Source organism: Dipodomys merriami, unplaced genomic scaffold, assembly GCF_024711535.1.
Source record: "Dipodomys merriami isolate MVZ:Mamm:240054 unplaced genomic scaffold, mDipMer1.0.p SCAF_121, whole genome shotgun sequence".
In the NCBI taxonomy this organism is placed as follows: domain Eukaryota; kingdom Metazoa; phylum Chordata; class Mammalia; order Rodentia; family Heteromyidae; genus Dipodomys; species Dipodomys merriami.
In genome coordinates this window covers 3,285,303-3,305,036 of record NW_027202505.1, presented here as the reverse complement: position 1 = coordinate 3,305,036, position 19,734 = coordinate 3,285,303, and the positions used below count along the sequence as shown (strand labels likewise).

Below are 19,734 nucleotides of genomic sequence, written 5' to 3'. Positions count from 1 at the left end.
CCTGTGGGGGTAAAGTGAGGTCATTTGTGTATGAGACACTTGGCACAACACTAATGCATATAGTTGGTACTCAATACTTGTTACTACTGCGCTTTTTATTGGAGGTAAGACAGAAAAACTAAAACCTACTGCTTATGTATCCTTTCCTATCCTGATCTCCCCAGGAAGAAACAAGACATTTGTGCCTGGCCACAGGGTCCTACTAGAAAAGGAATTTTTAAAAAATCCATCCTTGTTACCTTGGACCCATGTTTGACCAAGCAAAGCCTGGATCAGGAGCTGAAGAGCAGGTGGTGTGCTCTTCGGCTGAGTGGGCCAGGAGCCAAGGCCAGTGGTTTTCTGTCCAAGGTGCCTCCCAGACTTGGAGCATGTACACATACTCTTAAAGAGGGTTGTGTCAGCAGAAGCCGTTAGCATCTCTGTGTTCCTATTGGCTATCTCCTGCCCACCACCCAGAAGCATGTACACACAGTTTCTTGATGGACCACAGAATGGGGTGCCCAACCACAGCAATGTAGACACACAGGCCTGCAATCCAGCTGCACCAGCACTCAAAGCTGTGCAGCCTTGGGCCTGTGACATTGAAGCCTCAATGTTCTTATCTCTAAAGCAGTTTCTGACCTTGGTCTCACATTAACAACACCAGGAAAGGAAAATGTGTGAGAAAGTCTGAATGTCTAGGCCCCAACCCAGAACAGTAAGATCAGAAGCCAATGATAGGACCCACTGTGAAAGGAGATTGTTACCTTCTACTGCCAGTAGACCAGAATAAGGTATCCATGAAGCCTAACTCCAGCTTAAAGGATGTGAGTGAGGCTAAATCCTTATCTCTAACTATGCACTCGATGGTCCACCCCCCCCCCCCACACACACACACCCTACTACAGCTACCATCCAAAGGGAGTTTCAGTCCTTGGCTTGCAGAATTAACATGTCTGGGATCAACGTCCACAACTGAGGCTACTGTGTAGGCTGCCCTGGACTTTTGTCTCCAAAGTCAAGTTGTAGGACAAATATTCCTGAGCTCATGGTCCCTTTGCCAGGTCTCTAAGCAACTCAGGGCTAGAAGCATACACCTCTCAGGCCCTGTTACCACATTTGTCAAGTCCTTCAGAAGGCCATATTCAGGATGGTCAACTAGATCAACTTATGTCTGTTTTGCAACTCTATGAGATAGGTGTTATTATCTGCGTCCCTCAGGTAAGGAAACTAAACTGCAGCACAAAGAGGTTAAGTAACTCATCCAAGGCCATATAGTATGTAATAAAGTCAGGATGTAACCCAGAAATTCTTACTGTACTTTTTGTATCCCTCATTATTATGTCAAATTGATCCTCATCTAATGAGGATGTCAGACAGGTCATCAGACAATGGAGTGCCTCAGTAATCCCAGAGACTAGCACAGGTGGAGCTGTCCAAAATCTCATCATTATCTGACGTTCACGTCTCAGAAGGGAAACAACTTGCTAACAATCCAGTGAGCACAAAGACAGACAAATGGACATTCCAAAAGAGACTTCATTATGGATTTGCCTAAACCAGAGACACACAAAGACCTGTGGGGAAATCTTCATTAACAGCTTTATTTGCAGTAGCAAAATGTGAAAACAAGTCAAATTTCTATCAATAGGTGAATGAATTTTTTTCATGCAGTAAGGTTGGATTAGCTCTCATCCTAAATGCTCAAAGCCAATAGTGTTTTAGGTTTCAGATTGTTTTCTCTAGACTTTGGAATACTTGCATATATACTGAGATGTCTTGGGGATGGGACCCAAGTTTAAATACAACATTTATTTATGTTTGATATAAACTTTATCCATATAGCCTGATGGTAAATTTAGTCAATACGTCTAGTATATTTTTTTAAGTTATTGGAGAGTTCCCAGATGAACTCATGAACCTCCCATCTTCCCTCTGCTTTCAAAGTGCAGGCACCATTGTCTCCAGAGCACCTGCATTTTGACTGTGACCCATCCCTTGAGGTCAGATGCAGAACTGTCTTCTTTTGGGCCTGGGAAGGTGGCTCAGTGGTAGAGTGCTTGCCATGCATGCATGAAGCCATGAGTTTGATTCCTCAGCACCGCATAAGCAAAAAGAAAAAAGCCAGAAGTGGTGCTGTGGCTCAAGTGGTAGAGCGCTAGCCTTGAGCTGAAGAGCTGAGGGACAGCGCCCAGGCCCAGAGTTCAGGCCCCATGACCGGACCCAAAGAAAAAAAAGAACTGTCTAATTTTGGCATTACGTCTGTTCTCAAAAAGTTTGGACTTTGGAGGATTTTTTTGATTAGGATACTCAACCAGTGTATACCTACAACAGAACATATCCAGTTATATAAAGAATGAACTGCTGGTAGACACAACATGCACAAATCTCAAAGCAAAGAAATATACCAAGCAAAGAAATCAGAAGCAAAAAGAGACATATTTTATGACTACACCTAGATGAGATTCTAGAAAAGACAAAATTCTAATTTTAGAAAACACGGGGTTATTCTGATTAAAACAGAATATACGTGTATTTATAATACCATGATACAGTTAATACACACTAAGAGAAATGATTGGCAGGGAAGTAAAACAGGTTCTGTTCAAGGGGTGTCAGAGGGAGAGGGAGAGCAAACAGAGAGGGAAAATGAGAATGAGTGTGGTAGACATATGGTAGTGTGGTCATTTATTTGAATATATGAGAATAAAATAATGAGATCTGAGGAAATTATTTTAGAAGGGGGCAGGGAGTAAGTGAAGGGATGATGGAGGGGTGAAGTTGATCAGGATGTATTGTATATATGTGTGTAAAAATGTCACAGTGAAACTCCCCTTTGTACATAGAATGGATGCTAATAAAAATCATAAATATTTGAAACATTTCATACACATACACACAAATAGAAAATAGAACAAAGATTGCCAAGGATTATGAGTACAAGAATGGAGGGCAATGTGCATGAGGGGAATTCTAGGAAATGATGGACACATTACATATTTTGATTCTGATGACAGCTACATAAATGTAGACATTTGTCAAAACTCATTTAACTGTACACTTAACATTTTTATTATCTGTAAATCATACATATATTGTCATGTAGTCCTAACTGAGATATGCTGGGTTCTGAAGGTAAGAGTGAGATTTGTACATATTCTCCCTTCTCCCCTCTCCTCCCGCCCCCCCCATCCTCTTCTCCTCTCTCCTCTCCACCTTTTCCTCCTCTCGTCCTCTCTCTTTTCCATTTCTTTCTTTTCTGCCTTTTTCTTCCCTCCCTTTTTCTTTTCTTGATCCTTCTTCCCACTATCTTTCCCCTGTTCTTTTTTCTCTTCCTTCTTCTCTCTCCCCAAAGCCTACCATCTCTTCTTCCCAGCCAAGCCTGGTTGATGCCCTGGAGTTTCAAGTCATTATATCACTGCCATTACAAATTAGTAGAAACGGTCAGAAACCCGGGCAAACTGGTTCTCAGCTACTTCAGTGGGGCAGATGCTGTGCAAAAGTGGCCAGTGACCCACAGAGAAGGCTGGCAAACCCACAAGACTCTCCCTGGCCCTTCTGTCTCCCCAGCACGAACTATGCATATATGAAACAAGTGTGTGTGTGTGTGTGTGTGTGTGTGTGTGTGTGTGTGTGTGTGTGTGTGACAGAGAGAGAGAGAGAGAGAGAGAGAGAGAGAGAGAGAGAGAGAGAGAGAGAGAGAGAGAGAATGCCTTTCTAAGAACTACTGGGCTTGTGGAGGGAGGGAGATTATGTGTAGCCAACTAAGAAAATACCTTCCATGGGGCCCTTGAATTACTCTCTCTCTCTCTCTTCTCAAGGATGGAGGAGGAGTGAGGAGTTGCAGCATGGGAGAGAGAGCAGGAGGCACAGAGAAGCTGAGGACACAACTCTTAAGCCCTAGAGAGGATGAAAGGAAGGAGATTCTACTTCCTCCACTCAGTCCCTGAATGGACACCTAAAACAATACCACCCACATCAGATGCATCCTCATCCTTGCTGGATGAGAATGAACAGGGACAGTCAGAGGGCAGGAAGGACCAGGGATAAAGACAGGAGTGACACTGGCATTGTTCCCTCCCCTGGGCTAAAGGAGGTCCCTGACAGTTGGAATGTCCATCTGCTGTGCCTACCTCTAGTGGGCTAACAGGAAAAGAAAGGGACAATGATAAACGAATAGCCCCTTGTTCAGGAATATACCGGAAAGTGAGCAGCAGGGCCTGGCTGCCCAGAAGCCAGCCACAGCAGAGTCATCCATCCAGGTCTCTTGGACAAAGAGCATCTCAAAGCCCCTCAGCTAGAAGGTATGGATATTAAGTTCAGTCAAGCACTGGCCAGACACATGGGAACTGAGGATACCAGCCCTGTGTGCAAGAAGGTGAGATCCACAGGGCTGGGAAGGTGGCTCAGTGGTAGAGCGCTTGTCTTGCATGCCTGAGCCCCTGAGTTCGATTCCTCAGCACCACATAAGCAAAAAGAAGAAAGCTAGAAGTGGCACTGTGGCTCAAGTGGTAGAGCGCTAGCCATGACCTGAAGAGCTGAGGGACAGCACCCAGGCCCAGAGTTCAGGCCCCACGACCAGACCCCCCCCCAAAAAAAGAAGAAAGTGAGATCCAGCATGAGAGAACTGGATGCTTCCACTTTAAAGCCAAAGGAGAGTTGGTCCCTATAATTCCCAAACTACAAATAAAGACAGAACACTAGTATGAAAGGCAGAACACTAGTATGAAAGGCCTAAGATAGGAAAGAAAACTATGCATCTATAAGAGAAAAGCTAGGGTATCTTGGGCCTTCTAGTCAGTGGAAGAGAAAAGAGCCAGACCACCATCTCTGTGTTCTAGATTTGGGGGAAAAAAACTTCATCTAAGAGAAATATCCTTCCAGAAGGACAGCCAACACATAGAACTGAAACAATCAGCCAAAACTCCATTCACTGTCCTAATGTAACAAGAAAGAAGAATTAAGTCCTTATAAGCTGATGTGCTTTTGCATTGAGGGTACAACTACTTGTTCATCACTCAGCATTACTTACTTTGATCCTTGTAGGACTCTTATTGGCAGGCTTAAAACCCACAATCACCAACTAGTCATCCACCTTGGCATGGGAGGAATGCTACATTAGTAATGCTATGGTACATTACTAAAGACATGACATCCTATCTGTTGGGGTGAATTATAGAATGGATTGTACATGATAGGATCATGTACAATAGGATGTTGATCCTATCATTGTACATGATAGGATCAACATCCTGTCAATAAGCTCAGTAGGGTCTTTTATGGTTAATGAATATTTGTTAATGTATTAAAGAATTTTTTGTGGGCTATTATTCCTAGCACCATGGAAGACTGAGTATGTCACTAATGCTACTGAAAATAACTAAAGAAAAATAATGGAGAGAAAAAAATTAATGATTAGTAAACTAACAATTTTGTTAGAAACATCCAACGAAAAGTAGAACCCAGGCAAGAAGCTAAGCCCTGAAGCCAGCTTGAGGACATTTGCCAAGGAAAGTGACCCCTAAGCTCCACACATCTTTTGTGGCATCACAGGAAGAGGGGGCAAGATGAGAATTTTCCATAGCTGATAAAAGATACTATCATGTGGCTACAGGCACTACAATTATTATCAAATGAGAAATAAAACCATCCAAGGAAACATGTTGTGAAACCGTGAAGTACTAAAGACACATACCAAACACTTAAAAATCGCCAGAGAGAAAAAAATATTATTCTCACAAGAAAGCTATGGTTTCACAGGCAACAATGGAAAACAGATATGACATTTGAATAAAATGTCACACCTTCACTATGATGAATAGGTAACTGTCAGCCTAAAATTTTATCCTCTTGATAACAGAGAAAAAAGTATTGTATTTTCAAGACAAAAACCTAGAGGTTGTCAGCAGCAGACTTTCACCAAAGAAAATTATTAAAAATGTATTTCAGGCTCTATCAGAATAAAACAAAACTATGCTAACATGGCTCTCTCAGAGGGTGTAAGACTAAAAGAATTACTAATGAAACAAGTTTCATTTCATTATAAATAGACTGAATTCACCAGGAACTTAAAACAATTCTAAACATATAGGTTCATAATCACAAAGACTCAAAATACATAATGCAAAATCTGAAAGAGCATAAGAAGGAATAAAAAATCTAGTTGATTTTCCCATTTATTAATATACATATACATACACATGTACAGTCTAACTAAAGTGTGAAATATAGTGAAATTCTTTTGAACAGTTAATACATATTTTAACAAAATAAATATTTAAAAGGTAAAAGATGTCTTATCTGGCGTATAGGTACTAATGGGAGGGGGACAAATAGATGTGGAAAAGAGTGAATATAATATTTTGTATACATGTGTGAAAATGTGACAAGAAATCTTATGGAGATGGGTTTGGGAAAAGGGAGATGAAATTAGGTAGAAGACAGTGGGGGTGACTAATCAAGATGTTTTGTATACATATATGGACTTGTTAAAATGAAACCCTCTTGTGTGACTAATTGATGTTAAGAAATACAGGAAAAATCTATAATCACAGTGGAGACATGGTAGAATACTTCTCTCAGGAGCTGATCACGCAGACAAAAATCAGTGAAGAGATAAAAGATTTGAACAACCAAATTAACAAGTATGATATAGTGGAGGTTCATAGAACACTGCATCCAATGGTAGTACCACTCATGAGCATAACAAAAACAGTCCACATCATAAACCTTCTAGTAATCTCCACTATGTTTTCAGAGCTTGGTCTTATGAACACATTTTCCAACTATGATGTAGATATGTTATAAATCAATAGCATAAGGATAACAAAAAAACAAATGCCTAGACTTCTGAAAATGAAAAAATATAGCTATAAATAACTTGTAAGTTGACAGATTCATAGTAGAAACTATAAAATACTTAGAACCAAGTGATATTAAGATGTTATATATCAAAGTGTGTGATAAATTTCAGTGAAAGTGTAGTTAGTAATGCTTGTAAGAGAAGAAAAATGCCTAAAAACAAAAGAATTAAACATTGAATTTAAGAAGAGAGCAGTCTAGTTGAAACCTAAATAAATTACAAAGCAAAACATAAAAGTTATTATAGAACTTTTAAAGTTAGAAAACAAGTAGTGGATCACAAAACCAAAGAAAGATCCCAAAACCAACAACTCTTTTTTTGTCAGCTGTGGGGCTTGAACTCAGGGCATAGGCACTGTACCAGAGTCTCATTTTGCTCAAGGCTAGCTCTCCGCCATTTGAGCCACAGTGTCATTTCCAGTTTTTAAGTGGTTAATTGGAGATAAGAATCTCACAGGGACTTTTTTGCCTTGACTGGCTTCAAGCCATGATCCTCAGATCTCAAGCCTCCTGAGTAGCTAGTAGGATTACAGGCATGAGCCACCAGCACTGGGCTTGGTTCTTTAAAAGATTAATGACATTGACAAAATTCTGATGTGTAACTATGCGACAAAAAAAAATACAGAAAGCATAGAAGTGATACAAATGGAAAAGGGATATAGCCATAGATTGCATGGGAATTAATAAGATAAAAGCATTTTATAAAGAACCTCATGGTAAAGTTTTGAAAATTCAAATATAACGGACAAAGTCCTAGAAAAAAAATCTAATTCTTGAAAACCAAGTCAAGAATAGTCATTCATAAATGTAGATACAAAACATGTAAACCAAATATTTGCAAAAAACTAGCAAGGTATTTAAAAACTGAACTCATTGTGATGAAGCCAATTTTATTCTAGGAAAGCAAGATTAATATTATAAAATCACTTTGTCAAGAACTAAAAATGGAAAACTTATATAAATCCTTTCAATAATGAGAGAAAAAAGTATTTCATAAAGTTCCATTCTGATCAGAAAAAAGAACCCTCCATAAACTACAGAAGGGTTGATCCTTTATATTGATGAAGAATATAAAAACTTCAGAGAACATTCCAACATTCAGGGCAAATGTTGGACATGAAGGCAAACACTAAAACAGTTAGAAGACAGTATCAGTGCTATATTGTCCTTTTGGTTGTCCTGAAAAAACACATGAAATGTTGAGTGTCAAATCTTGATAAATCTTTACTATGTTAAATTAAAATTTTCTGCCATGCTCAAGACACTAAAGAGATTGTAGGAAAAAATTCATAAATTAGGGAAAAGATTTGCAATGCTGAGTATGAATATTCTTCAGCATATATAAAGAGCACTCATAAACAGGATAATGTAAACTACCCAAGTTTTAAATAAATAAGCTAAAGACTTCAGAGCCACTTCTTACAAAAAAATAAGAAGGTCTTAAAAGGCCAAACACACAGAGTTATAAACAATCAACAATGTATGATTTAAAACCAGATAAGATACTGTAATACTCCCTCAGAACGGACAGAAATTTCTGGCAATATCTTACAAAATATAAAATGTTAGCAAGAATACAGAGCAAGAGATACAATTACTCTCCACTATAGAAGATTTTTTAAATGCCTTGGTAATTCGCTTTTTTATTGAGATGAAATTCACATAACCTAGTGGAAATTAATTTTGAGCTGTTCTATTAATAGTGTTAAAAAATGTTCACAGTGTGTGAGAAATATTCCTACCACTGCATACATTCCCTACCCAAACTTACAGGCATGTGCAGCTAAGGGCCTAACAAAAATGTTGACAGTAGCATTGTTTATAAAAGAAAAAAACTAGAAATAAAGTGTCCATTAGTAAGAGAATAGATATATAAACTGCAATATAGACATCCAATGGAATATTCAACCAAATAAAACGCTTAACTACACTCAACAAGGTGAATGAATCCAGGAATGATCCAGGAATCCAGTTGGCAACCCTGAGTCCATATTCATGCTGGGGCAGGTGCAAGCCTCTTGGAAAGGAGGGAGGACTGGGGAAGTACCAGGGGAGCACTCCAGAAGAATCAAGTAGGGAACAATTTACAGACTGTTGTCTCTCAACCAGTGCTGCCTTGTTGGTGCATGAGCACAAGAACAAAACAATATCAATATTTATTTGAAGTCACAAACATAAGCAAGTCATCCAATATTGTTTAGGGATTCAAAAATAAGACAGTAATAAGGGAAAGCATAGCTGGGGTAGGGTGGAAGCATAGAAAGTTCTGGAAAATGGCTCTCCCTGAGAAGGGAGGTGATAGGAAGGGATGAAAGGTACTCAGGGGACTTCAAATTTGGTTTTCTTTCTCTCAGATTGGTAGGTACATGAAAGTAGGCAGTACTCATATTCTTTATACCTTCATATATATTTATCAGTGGATATACTTATATACAACCAACAATTCACTGCATCTAGTGGTTATTTCATTTAAATTATTTTAGAAAAGCATCATTAGAAGAAAACTTTAATGTGAAGTTCTCATATCAAACTGCTGTGGTTCCTTCCTCATCTTTTCTCTAGTTGCTGGGCCTAGATGATCATTTCAATTGTAATTCATGGCACTCCAAACCCACTTAAAATTCTAAGAGCTTCTCCTTAAACCACTGCAGAAACACTGCTGCAAGAAGCTCTCCTGGAAGCCACAGCAAGCTCCAAACACCAGAGAATCTTCTGCTCTGGCCTTTCAGTTACCACACTCACAATTTTCATTGTTGTTGTTCTCTTCTTACCCCTCCCCTTGCCATCTCTCCCCTCCCCCCACTCCTTCTTCCTTCTCCTTCTCTTCTTCTCCTTTATTGTGCCAGTACTGGGGCTTGCACCCAGGGTTTGGGCACTGTCCCTTAGCTTTTTCACTCAGGACTGATATTCATTCTATTACTTGAGCCACAAATCCGTTGTCAACATTTTGCTGGTTCATTGGAGAGAAGTCTTGTATTTTCTGCCCAGGTTGGCTTTGAACTGCCATCCTCAGATCTAAGACTTCTGATGAGCTAGGATTACAGAGGTGAAACACCAATGCCTGGCTGACTTACTTCTCTTTTGTCTTTTCTTTTCTTTCTTTCTTTCTTTCTTTCTTTCCTTCCTTCCTTCCTTCCTTCTTTCCTTCTTTTTCTTCCTTCCTTCTTTCCTTGCTTGCTTGCTTTCTCTTTCCCCATCCTCCTCCTCCTTCTACCTTCTTGTTTTCCTCCTCCATCCTGAAATCATCTCAAGATTTTGAAGTCTTTAAAATGAAGACAAAAAAACAAATGACTATGCTCTGTTTCTCTCATAGTTTTCAGTGATGATAGTCTTGTACCATATGCTTCAGCTCTGTGGTCAATGCTCAGTCTCCTCTCATCAAGATCTGCTGACAGTCAGGGGAAGTTTCAGTCTGGAAGGCCAGGGGGTAGGAAGCGTTAGGGTAGCTGCTTAAAGCAAATTTTTTTTTGGCAACCCCAGCAAATGCTGGGTATTTAGAAACTTTCACTGTTTCAGTTTTGTGTAAACAATCCCTAATTAGCCATGCCCAGGGCAGTTTATCTTTTTTTTCTTTCTTTCTGGAGTTCAAATGTGAACTGCATATTATAGGGCCACAACTTATGAGGAAATCGCTAAGCAAAAGAGGGAGGCTTCTCCTACGTCCAACCTCCTTAGCCCAAACTGCTTTGCTGGACATTAAAAAAAAAAAAAAAACAAGAAACAAACAAACAAAAACAGTTGTTTCCTTGAGTACAAGTTGAAAAGGCAAAGAGCGGCTTGTGAATAATTATGGAAACCTTTCCCCTCTGGACTGAAGCCACACTCAGAAGGAAGTCAAGAGTCTATGCAAACATTTCTACATTTGCAAACTTGGGGCTGTGCCAAGGGCCTGAGATATCTCCATTGAGAATATGGAGGGTCTGCTGTATTAAATCTTGATGAAGGAAGTTTTTGAAATTCTCTTTCTATTAAATCCACTCAAGGGCTCCTTGACTGGTACCACAGTTTTACCATCCTAATGTGGAGCCTGGGAAATCCCAAAATGATTAAATAGCCTACAATTGGTGACAGATTCACAGAGCCTCTGATATATTATGGCTCTACTTTGGTTGATTTGGGGGGGAAGATGCCATGCCTGTCTATTATTTGTTTTACCAATTTATCTTTGGAACCCAGTTATTGATTCATGACTGGTTTCTTTTGAGCAGTTGACTATGAGACTGGATTTCCAGGTACATGGATGCTGACAGAGACCCAAAGGTTCCTGACTTGCTTGTCAGCCTTCACTCCTGAAATCTGAGGGCCAGCCATTCCCAGATGATCCCTATGGTACATCTGGATTGAGAGCTCCCTTCTCCTCTAAAACTGCCAGCCACTCAATTGACTTTCCCTAATACTAAGGAGAGAGGGGCGCCCCAGGGTGTGCTGAGGGGCTGAGATCGCTGGAAAAGCCCACTACACTATTCTGCCTCCCAAAGCAGATGTTTCTAGCTGGGACCCTCCTGTTGAGAGAGTCCTAAGGTAATACCAGTAACTTCCCTTCTCTGACTTTCATGCCTCCTGGGATTTTTAAGGACTCTTTCTCCATCTTACTTCAATAGTACCCTTTTGCTTATATGTACAGGAACTTCAGCCCATTCCAAGCACTTCTGATGATATTCAGTGACCTGACATTGACAATTTCTTTTAGCAAGTGTGAGAATTTCTTCAAGCAAGTTACCAAAACAATGAATTAATGTATGTCTAGTCACAGAACAAATAATTTCTCTTCCATTTTAATTAGATCTATTACATTTTGCTCATATGTATAAATTTTTTAAAATATTCCTTTGAATGTGTCAACATTCATTTTCTTTCCCTTTTCATCTTTTCCTTTTCCTGTTGTCTGTGTTTTGGAGCAAACAAACGGAGAAGATCAGCAGAGGCTGGGCCAAGCTTAGCACTGCTCTGGCAAGTCAGAGATCCTTCCAGTTAAAGCACAATGTTTGAATTGAGTAAACACCACCACTAAGCATGGGTGTGGTCATCACATCTTGAACTCATTTTGGGCAGGGGTCAATTCACATTCCCTCCACAGACACAATAAACAAATGCCAGGAAGAACCCACTGCTCCTGCTCTATTTCTATCATCTGGTCTCTTCCAACTCCAGCATCAAAGTCACCAGGCTAGAAGGGGTCTAAGTGCATCTTCTGGCCACAACAAGCCAGACAGAGATTCAAATGTTCCTTTCTTAGTATTTTCTGTAGTGTCAAAGGTTAAACCACAACCACTACTAACAATAGCATAATAGATCCCTGCCCGATTTCAACAGAAGATCATAAAGTTCCCAATTAATTTCAACAGCAGGGCTTTATAGCTGTAATATAATTTGATCAGCAAGCCCCTGGCTGTCCAAAAACCTCAGGGGGTTCTCTGATCCTGAATAGCTGTGCTTTTCCCTCCAAACATCAGGCTTTAAAAAAAAATTTTGTTGGAGTGCTAATCTGGATGATCTCAGACTACAATATATTCATTCTAAAATTTAAGTATGCAGCTTTGTTTCAAATATAAGTACATTATTTTTAAGGCCTCAAGAATCCACATTGAGAATTCACTTCCAATTCCTATGCTTTTTTACATTGGACACATAATATCAATAGAACTGTTCTTAATAGATATTGATCATTCTGAGGCTCAACTATGCTACAGAAGGTTCCCAATGAACAAAATACCTAAAATTCTATTGAATTGCTTATAGTAAATATTTACATTGGAATTCTTGTACCTTTTAAATTTTAGATGAGTATTTTTTTTAGTTTTTCTGTTTCCTGCATTATTATTACTTCATACTGATGCTTGACAAGACAACTTGAATAACTCCTGTGCAATTCTTTATCAATTTGTTTAAATTTGCTAAGTGTATTTGTCAAAGTAGCAACCAAGCCTCTTAGAATTTTAAGTCAATGTAGAGTCCTGAAAGAGGGTATGAAATCTACCAAGAATAAAATGCATCATAACATGCACACTCATGGCTTTTTGACATTCTTCCTGCTCAACAACACTGGAAATGTGAGTTCCAGACTGCAATGTGACTAGTCTAAGACCCATCAGTAGAGAACACATGTCAGCCAGTGCTAGTGCTCACACTTGTAAATCCTAGGAAGTAGAGAGCTGAAGATCCAGGTTGAATCCAGCCCATACAGACAAATCCCAGGGACTCTTATCTCTAATTAACCAGCAAAATGCTAAAAGTAGAGCTGTGGCTCAAAAGGTAGAGTGCCAGCCTTGAGTGAAAGAGCCAAGGAAGAACACAGTACTTGAGTTTAAGCTCCAGTACCAGAAAACAAACAAAAAACTCACAAGGGAATTAAAAAAAAAAAAAAAGAACACATTACTTTTAAGCCTGTCTCATTTCCTTCTTAAGACTTTTTGGTGCATTTGGGAAAGCTGCTAAGACTGTTCTACTGACTTTCCAGATGAAGAACAAAGCTAGTCAAGCACTTTGGCCAAGTCAGACCCCAAATGCCAGAACTGCCTGTTCACGTAGCCAGGGTTTCCTGCCCTGCCTGCCCAGTAGAACTGCAGATCTGTAAATATACCCTGACTCCTTGGTAAATGAAATGAAGAACAGCTTGTCAGGGCCTCCTTGATGGGCAGAACAGAGCATAGAAAAGAACCTGAAAGACAGCAGGGAACTCGCTGAGCAGGAAGTGAGAGGGCAAGTTAAAAGATATTCAGCTGTTGCACAGCTTTCTTAATGTTATCTTCCATCAAGTTGGGTCCTGGAATATCAGGACTTCTGTTCAATGAATCTCTTTCTTGCCTGTACCTTTTACACACTAAATGTCTCTGTGGCTCACTTGGCAAAGGCCCAACAGCAGCACATACTCCTGACATGATGGGTGGGAACAGCTCCACAATCCTGTCAGTTGAGCACATTTGATCCACTGCCATTGAGCTCAAGTTAGTAGTTAGCCCCTAAAGCAAACCCACTGGGTGTTGGAGACCGGGAGAGTAGCAATCACAATCTGAAAGAGCCAGATTTTTCACAAATTAATAAGTCTTCCCAGCAGCTCTAGGTTGAGATGTTATGGGCTATGACAGAAGGACTTTGTATTAACAACTCCTGTCCTTTAGTGGGGAGGAGAGAGAGAGCCAAGTGTCACACAACAACCTCCTTTCCGGCCTGCAGATTTTGCCGTGGCATGTCTATTCTTACAAAAGCACCTGACAACTTTTTTTTTTTGCCAGTATTGGGGCTTGAATTTAGCACCAGGGGACTCTCCCTTAATTTATTTTATTTATTTATTTATTTATTTATTTATTTATTTATTTATTTATTTATTTATTTTGCTTAAGGCAGGTGCCCTACTACGTGAGCAACACCTCTACTTATTTTATTCTGGTCAACTGAAGATTAAAAGAAAAAAGGTCTTATAGTCTTCTCTGCTCAAGCTGGCTTCAAATTGTGAGCCTCAGACTTCAGCCTCCTGAGTAGTTAGGATTATAGACATGAGCCACTGGAACCCAGCTCCCTGACACAATGTTTTAATGCAAGGATGGATAGAGCCTCCAGCCTGCACAGGTCTTCTTTTTTAGGATCTGGTGCCCTTCAGTCCACAGTACAGCCCAGCACAGAGTAAAGATGATCCCACCCCTCTGTGAGATAGGCTGCTTGGAAGAAGTACAAGGGAAGGCTGTTCAGCCACCCTGGGTTGAGTCCCCTTTTGTACTTTGAGCTAGCAACTGAGAGCTCTGTATTGGTAGTTCCAACCTTCTCCAGGGAACAAACAAGGTGAAATTTCCACCTGAAAGATCAGACAAGCAATGATTGGCTAGAAAGCACGTGGAAAAGTCTAACATCAATACCAACTTAAAGCTAATACCACCGTTGTCCTCAGTGTAGACACAGGCTTTTTGCCTGCATTCTTCACATTCAAGGGTTCAAATGGTTCTGCCCCAACACACTCCCAACACACATATAATCACATAGATATCATGAATAACAGTAACCCTTAAACTTCTGCAGTCCAAGGAGGGGAGATGGTGCCAGCCGGTGGGGAGTTAGGCTGATCATTCAGAGTGTTACATAACCACACAGACATAGGCTGGAGAGCACTTCGTTAGACATCAGTCCAGCAAACACCTCATTCTTCCCTTTTCCCCCTGCCCAACTCCAACACCTGATGTCAATGCAAAGTTAGCAAAGCCAAAAGCACCCCTCATTAAAACTAGGAGTGGGGGCACCTGCTGCCTCCTACTGCAAGAGCTGCTAGAAACTTCAACTCCCACAGCAAAATAGGGCTCAAGTGCTCCTCTCCCAGATCCTCTTCCTACAGCCACCATCCCCAAAGTTCAAGAGCAGGCTGAGCCACAGAAGTAGTCCTGCCTGGTTGTCCTATAAACCAAACCAGCCACCTAAAGGAAACCAACTGGCCTCAGAGTTCTAAAATGCCACCACTTCGCGGTGCCAGTTACGAGAATTGCACTGTCCCGGCAAGCCACCAAGAGCATTTCCATTTGAAAGGATGGGGGGAAATGTGGGGTGCCACTTGGAGGGAGGTACAATGGGGCAAAGGTATCCACTTTGCTCTCTCTGTCCCCTCTCCCTTAGACCCCCCCACAGGAGCTGCATCTGGTTTGGCGTGGTGTGATCTGTGGAGAGGATGAAGTGTGATTTTGCTTGAGGAACACTTGTGTGTGGAGGGTGGGGGAGAATTGGGCAGAATTAAGGGGAAGCGCGGGGGAGGGGGGGTCTCCCTTTCATCTTGGAGTCTGATTTCTCGATCAAGCAGACCACAGAGCACAGAGACCACACTAGCCTAGCAGCCCCCTCGTGTGGGGGGTCAGGTGGGGGGTGGTTAAGGCGGGTGCTGCAGGCAGGTGGCGATGGCTTAGCCGGAGGCCCAGGCTCTGGAGATCTGCGGTCCCCCGCGCCTGTGCGCGCACAGGGTTACAGCCCCGCCGCCGCCGCCGCAGCTGCTGCCGGGTGATTGACGCGCGCGCGGGGGTCACTTGAGGCCCCCACCTCCCCAGCGCAGGCCGGGGAGCTGCGGCGCGCTTAGTGCCCCCGCCCCCGGCCGCCCCCAGCCGCCTCCCCCCGCCCCTCAGCCCACCCCACCACCAGACACCTAGCCTGAGAAAGGCAGCCACAAAATGGAATCGCAGCTCCCAAACTGCACTTCCCGTTGGCGGCAGCAGGCAAAAAAAACACCCAATCCGTAAAATAAAGCCGCGAGGAATCCATCCGCCTCTGGATAAAAACCCAGAGTTGCCCTACCTTCGGCCTCGGGGTGGCAAACTGGTCCAGTGCTCTCTGACCCCCGGATCCAGCCCCGTCTTCATGAATTATTCCGGCCAGTCGGGATTGTGTGCATTTTTTTCATGAACACCTGTTTCGAGTGAGGGGTAAAGACCTTATTGGAGGAATTGTCCTTAAAAAATATCGTGCGCACTCGCCTGTCCATCCAGGCCCGCACGCGTGTTTGTATACACACACATGCACACGGGCGAGCCATGTACGCGGAGCACGGAGCTAGCAGTGGGATAATGGGAGAGTAGGCTGTTTGTGAGCATGCTCGCGCCGGGCACAGATCCACCCTCTGTTACTCCTCTGAATAAATATAAATCACCATCAGAAACCCAAACGGAAGCATCCCTCTTGAATTCCTGCTGCTGAAAAACACGGAATAATTTCAGCCCGCAGACACAGAATCTCATCAGCAGCTGTTTTCTGAATCCAGAGCCAACCCGTGCCTCCCTGGGTCTGCTCCACTAAGAGCCCAGACCTTTTTTTGAAAGAGGTTTTAACCTTTTAAAGATACAGTACACCAATTATCACTTCAGAATAGCTATCACTAGGAACACAGGAAGCCGGTCCCTCACTTACAGCCAGGAACAGCCAGTTTGCACGCAGGGACAATTATTTCACTCCTTAGTGCTCTTTTTTTTTTTTAAGTGCATATATGTATCTCATACATATGCACAAATATTTAATAAATATGCATGGTGAGAGAAAATATGCAAATGTGAGGCATAAGATTATGCATACATATTTATTGCACCCTGAGCCTGAGGGTGATGAATTGGCAAGCTATGTAAACACTGTGACCCTATACTTCTGGATACACATGTTTACAGAGTTCACCCATGAGGGCACACTTGTCAGCATGGCTGGCACTCCCTGCCCCCTACCCCTTACTGCTAATAAAGGGCTGGGAGGCCTGCAATCGTGGCTGAAGTGGGGGGAGGGAGATATGACTCTACAGCCCTAGAGCTGACCACAGGCCCCCCTCCCTTACATCCTCAGGAACCTCAGGAAAACAACCTCCCTCATCTTAAGAGACTTGTTTTGGATAGTGACCATTGTCAAGATTTTGTTCTGAGGCTTTTTGCTTTTTAGCTTTTGTTATTTTTTTTTACATTTTTGGGGCTACATTAAGTAGGTGAAAGTCAACCTACTTTAAATTGTAAAGAGAGAGGAAGACAGATACAGAGAGAATCAGAGGTGAAAAGAAAGGAAGGGAGGGGGGAGAGAGGGAGGGGGGAGAGAGGGAGGGAGGGAGGAAGGGAAGGAAGGAAGAAGGGAGGGAGGGAGGGAGAAAGAGAGAGTGAAAGAGAGAGAGAGAGAGAGAGAGAGAGAGAGAGAGAGAGAGAGAGAAGGAAAGAAAGGATTAGCATATTACTTCACCCACCCAGATGGTGTTTATTCTAATTTTGTTTTGGCTTTTCAAGAGGTAGTGATGAGAAGAAACACAACTCCTAACTACTCCTATTAGAAAGACAAGTGCTTTTTTTCAGTTTTCTTGTGGCCCCCAGAGCTTCAGCACAGGCCTGCCTGCTTCTCCCCTAGTTGGAGTATTAGAGGTGGCCTCTGGGCTCACCACTACCCTCTACCTCCACCTTGTTTTGTTTCTACAGATATTCTGCACCAGGTCTGGGGACTCCAGTACCAGCTCCCATTCTTTCCCTTGCCCTGTTCTGTTATGCAAGTCTCTGTCTGTCTGTCTGTCTGTCTGTCTGTCTGTCTGTCTGTCTGTCTGTCTGTCTGTCTGTCTGTCTGTCTGTCTGTCTCTCTCTCTCTCTCTCTCTCTCTCTCTCTCACCTGGCATAGCCTACACCACCTCCTGGCAACACACTCTCCCATCCCTTCCCCCTTCCAGGACTTTTAGCAGAAAATTATCATATTTCATGTGTCATCGCCCAGCTAGCTGGGCTTGTCACTGATTGGCTGGGTACCGGCTGCCGGAAATGTTACCAGCCACACAGTGTGGAGCTGGCTCCTGCTGCCACCACAGACCTGAGCCCAGGAGGCAGGGTGACAAGGCATAAACCTACCACAGGGAACCTGTCACTCCTCTCCAGGCCTCTCCTGTACCCAGCACTGGGGGTGGAGGAGGCAGCTAGGAAAAGAGGAAGAGGATATCTAGACTGCCTAGAGGGAGCCTCCTGTGGAAAAGAAACTAAGGATGTCTCCACTGAGTTGAAAGATCCTAAGAATGTGTTGCTGACAAAAAAAAAAAAAATCTCTTCCTGTTTATTAAAAAAAGAAAAAAGAAAAAATAGCCAGTGCTGGTGGCTGATGCCTGTAATCTCAGCTGCTCAGGAGGCTAAGATCTGAGGATCACTGTCTGAAGCCAGCTAGGTCAGGAAAGTCCATGACACTATCTCTCATTAACCACTGAAAGAAAAAAAAAAAAAAAAGAAAAGAGTTGTGGCTCAAATGTAGAGCACTAGCCTTAACCAAAAACCTAAGTAAAAGACAATGCCCATGTTCTGGCTCAAGTCCCAGCACACATGTGTACGTATATGCATACATGTGTGCATGCATATACACACACACAAGCAGGAAGATTGGTGAAAATAAAGATTTTACAATCATGGGAGTCTCCAACTACTGTTTTATTTTGCATTTAACATCATGTTACCAAGGTCCAGTCAAACATGACAACGCAGTGGGGAATCCAGGAGGGCTTTGACTCCATGCGCTTGCTGTTAAAGGGAATAGTTCTTTCGCTTCCAGAAAAGGAGGTGGGAGTCCTTACCTGGCCTGGCAATGCAGTAGTAAGCCCACAATTTGTAAGAGTTCAGCAGTCTCCTAGTAAATACCCAGTATCACTCCCTCCTGACTTGTCTTCAGGGTTTTAATGTAACTGGGCATTTAAGTCCTACTTAATCCTGGGTAAACGTTGCTTCTCAAGCCTTTCCTTACATTGCTGCTCTAAAGAAAACTCTCCCGTCATCTCAGGAGGTAGGAAGACAGAGGCAGAATGCTCCAGTTTGCTCCCCTAGTTACATACCCTGGCTTTTGGTTTGGGGAAGGGAAATTAGGGTTCCTACATTTACTCCCTCTCCTTATTCCCCCCTCAAACTTACATGACCAAAATGTCAGTAGTTCTGCTAGGAAGCAAATAAACATGCCACCAAGATCACAGACATGTCATGCACCAGTGGCTCATGCCTGTCATACTAGCTACCAAGGAGTCTGAGATCTGAGGATCATGGTTCAAAGCCAGTCCTGGCAGGAAAGTCCATGAGACTCATGTCTCCAGTAAATGGCCAGAAAACCAGAAATGCTGCTGTGCCTCAAGTGGTAGAGCACTCTCCTTGAGCTGAAGAGCTGAGGGACAGTGCCCATTCCCAGAGTTCAAGCCCCACGACCGGCAAAAAAAAAAAATCACAAACATTTTGAGGCAGATCTGGAATTGAGGCAATGAGATGAGGAAAAGCTGGTCTGTGCTCAGAAGCTCGGGCTTCTGCACACAACCTAATGAAGTGAGTGCAGACATTTTTCTAATTTGGGGAGGGAAAGGGAAACAATGAAATGCTTAAAAAAGGACACAGGTTGACCCACTGTAACAATGAGATGTACAAGACACTATGTTGAAAATGAACTTTACAACTTGCGGGGGGA

General features: G+C 42.3%; 1 protein-coding gene across 10 annotated transcripts in view; it reads right to left on the bottom strand.

The window, feature by feature from the left end:
* The window catches only part of Hivep3 (HIVEP zinc finger 3), a 405,958-nt gene that overhangs the window by 299,608 nt on the left and 86,616 nt on the right, over nucleotides 1–19,734 (bottom strand). For 6 of the 10 annotated variants that reach the window (XM_070017188.1, XM_070017190.1, XM_070017187.1 and 3 more), the window contains exon 1: nucleotides 16,102–16,550. The exons of 3 other annotated variants lie outside the window; for them this stretch is intronic. The gene's annotated coding sequence lies outside the window, so the exon portion shown is untranslated. Of the gene's footprint in view, nucleotides 1–16,101; nucleotides 16,551–19,734 lie in introns of those variants that run through there. One more of the 10 variants, XM_070017191.1, reaches the window with a different exon arrangement.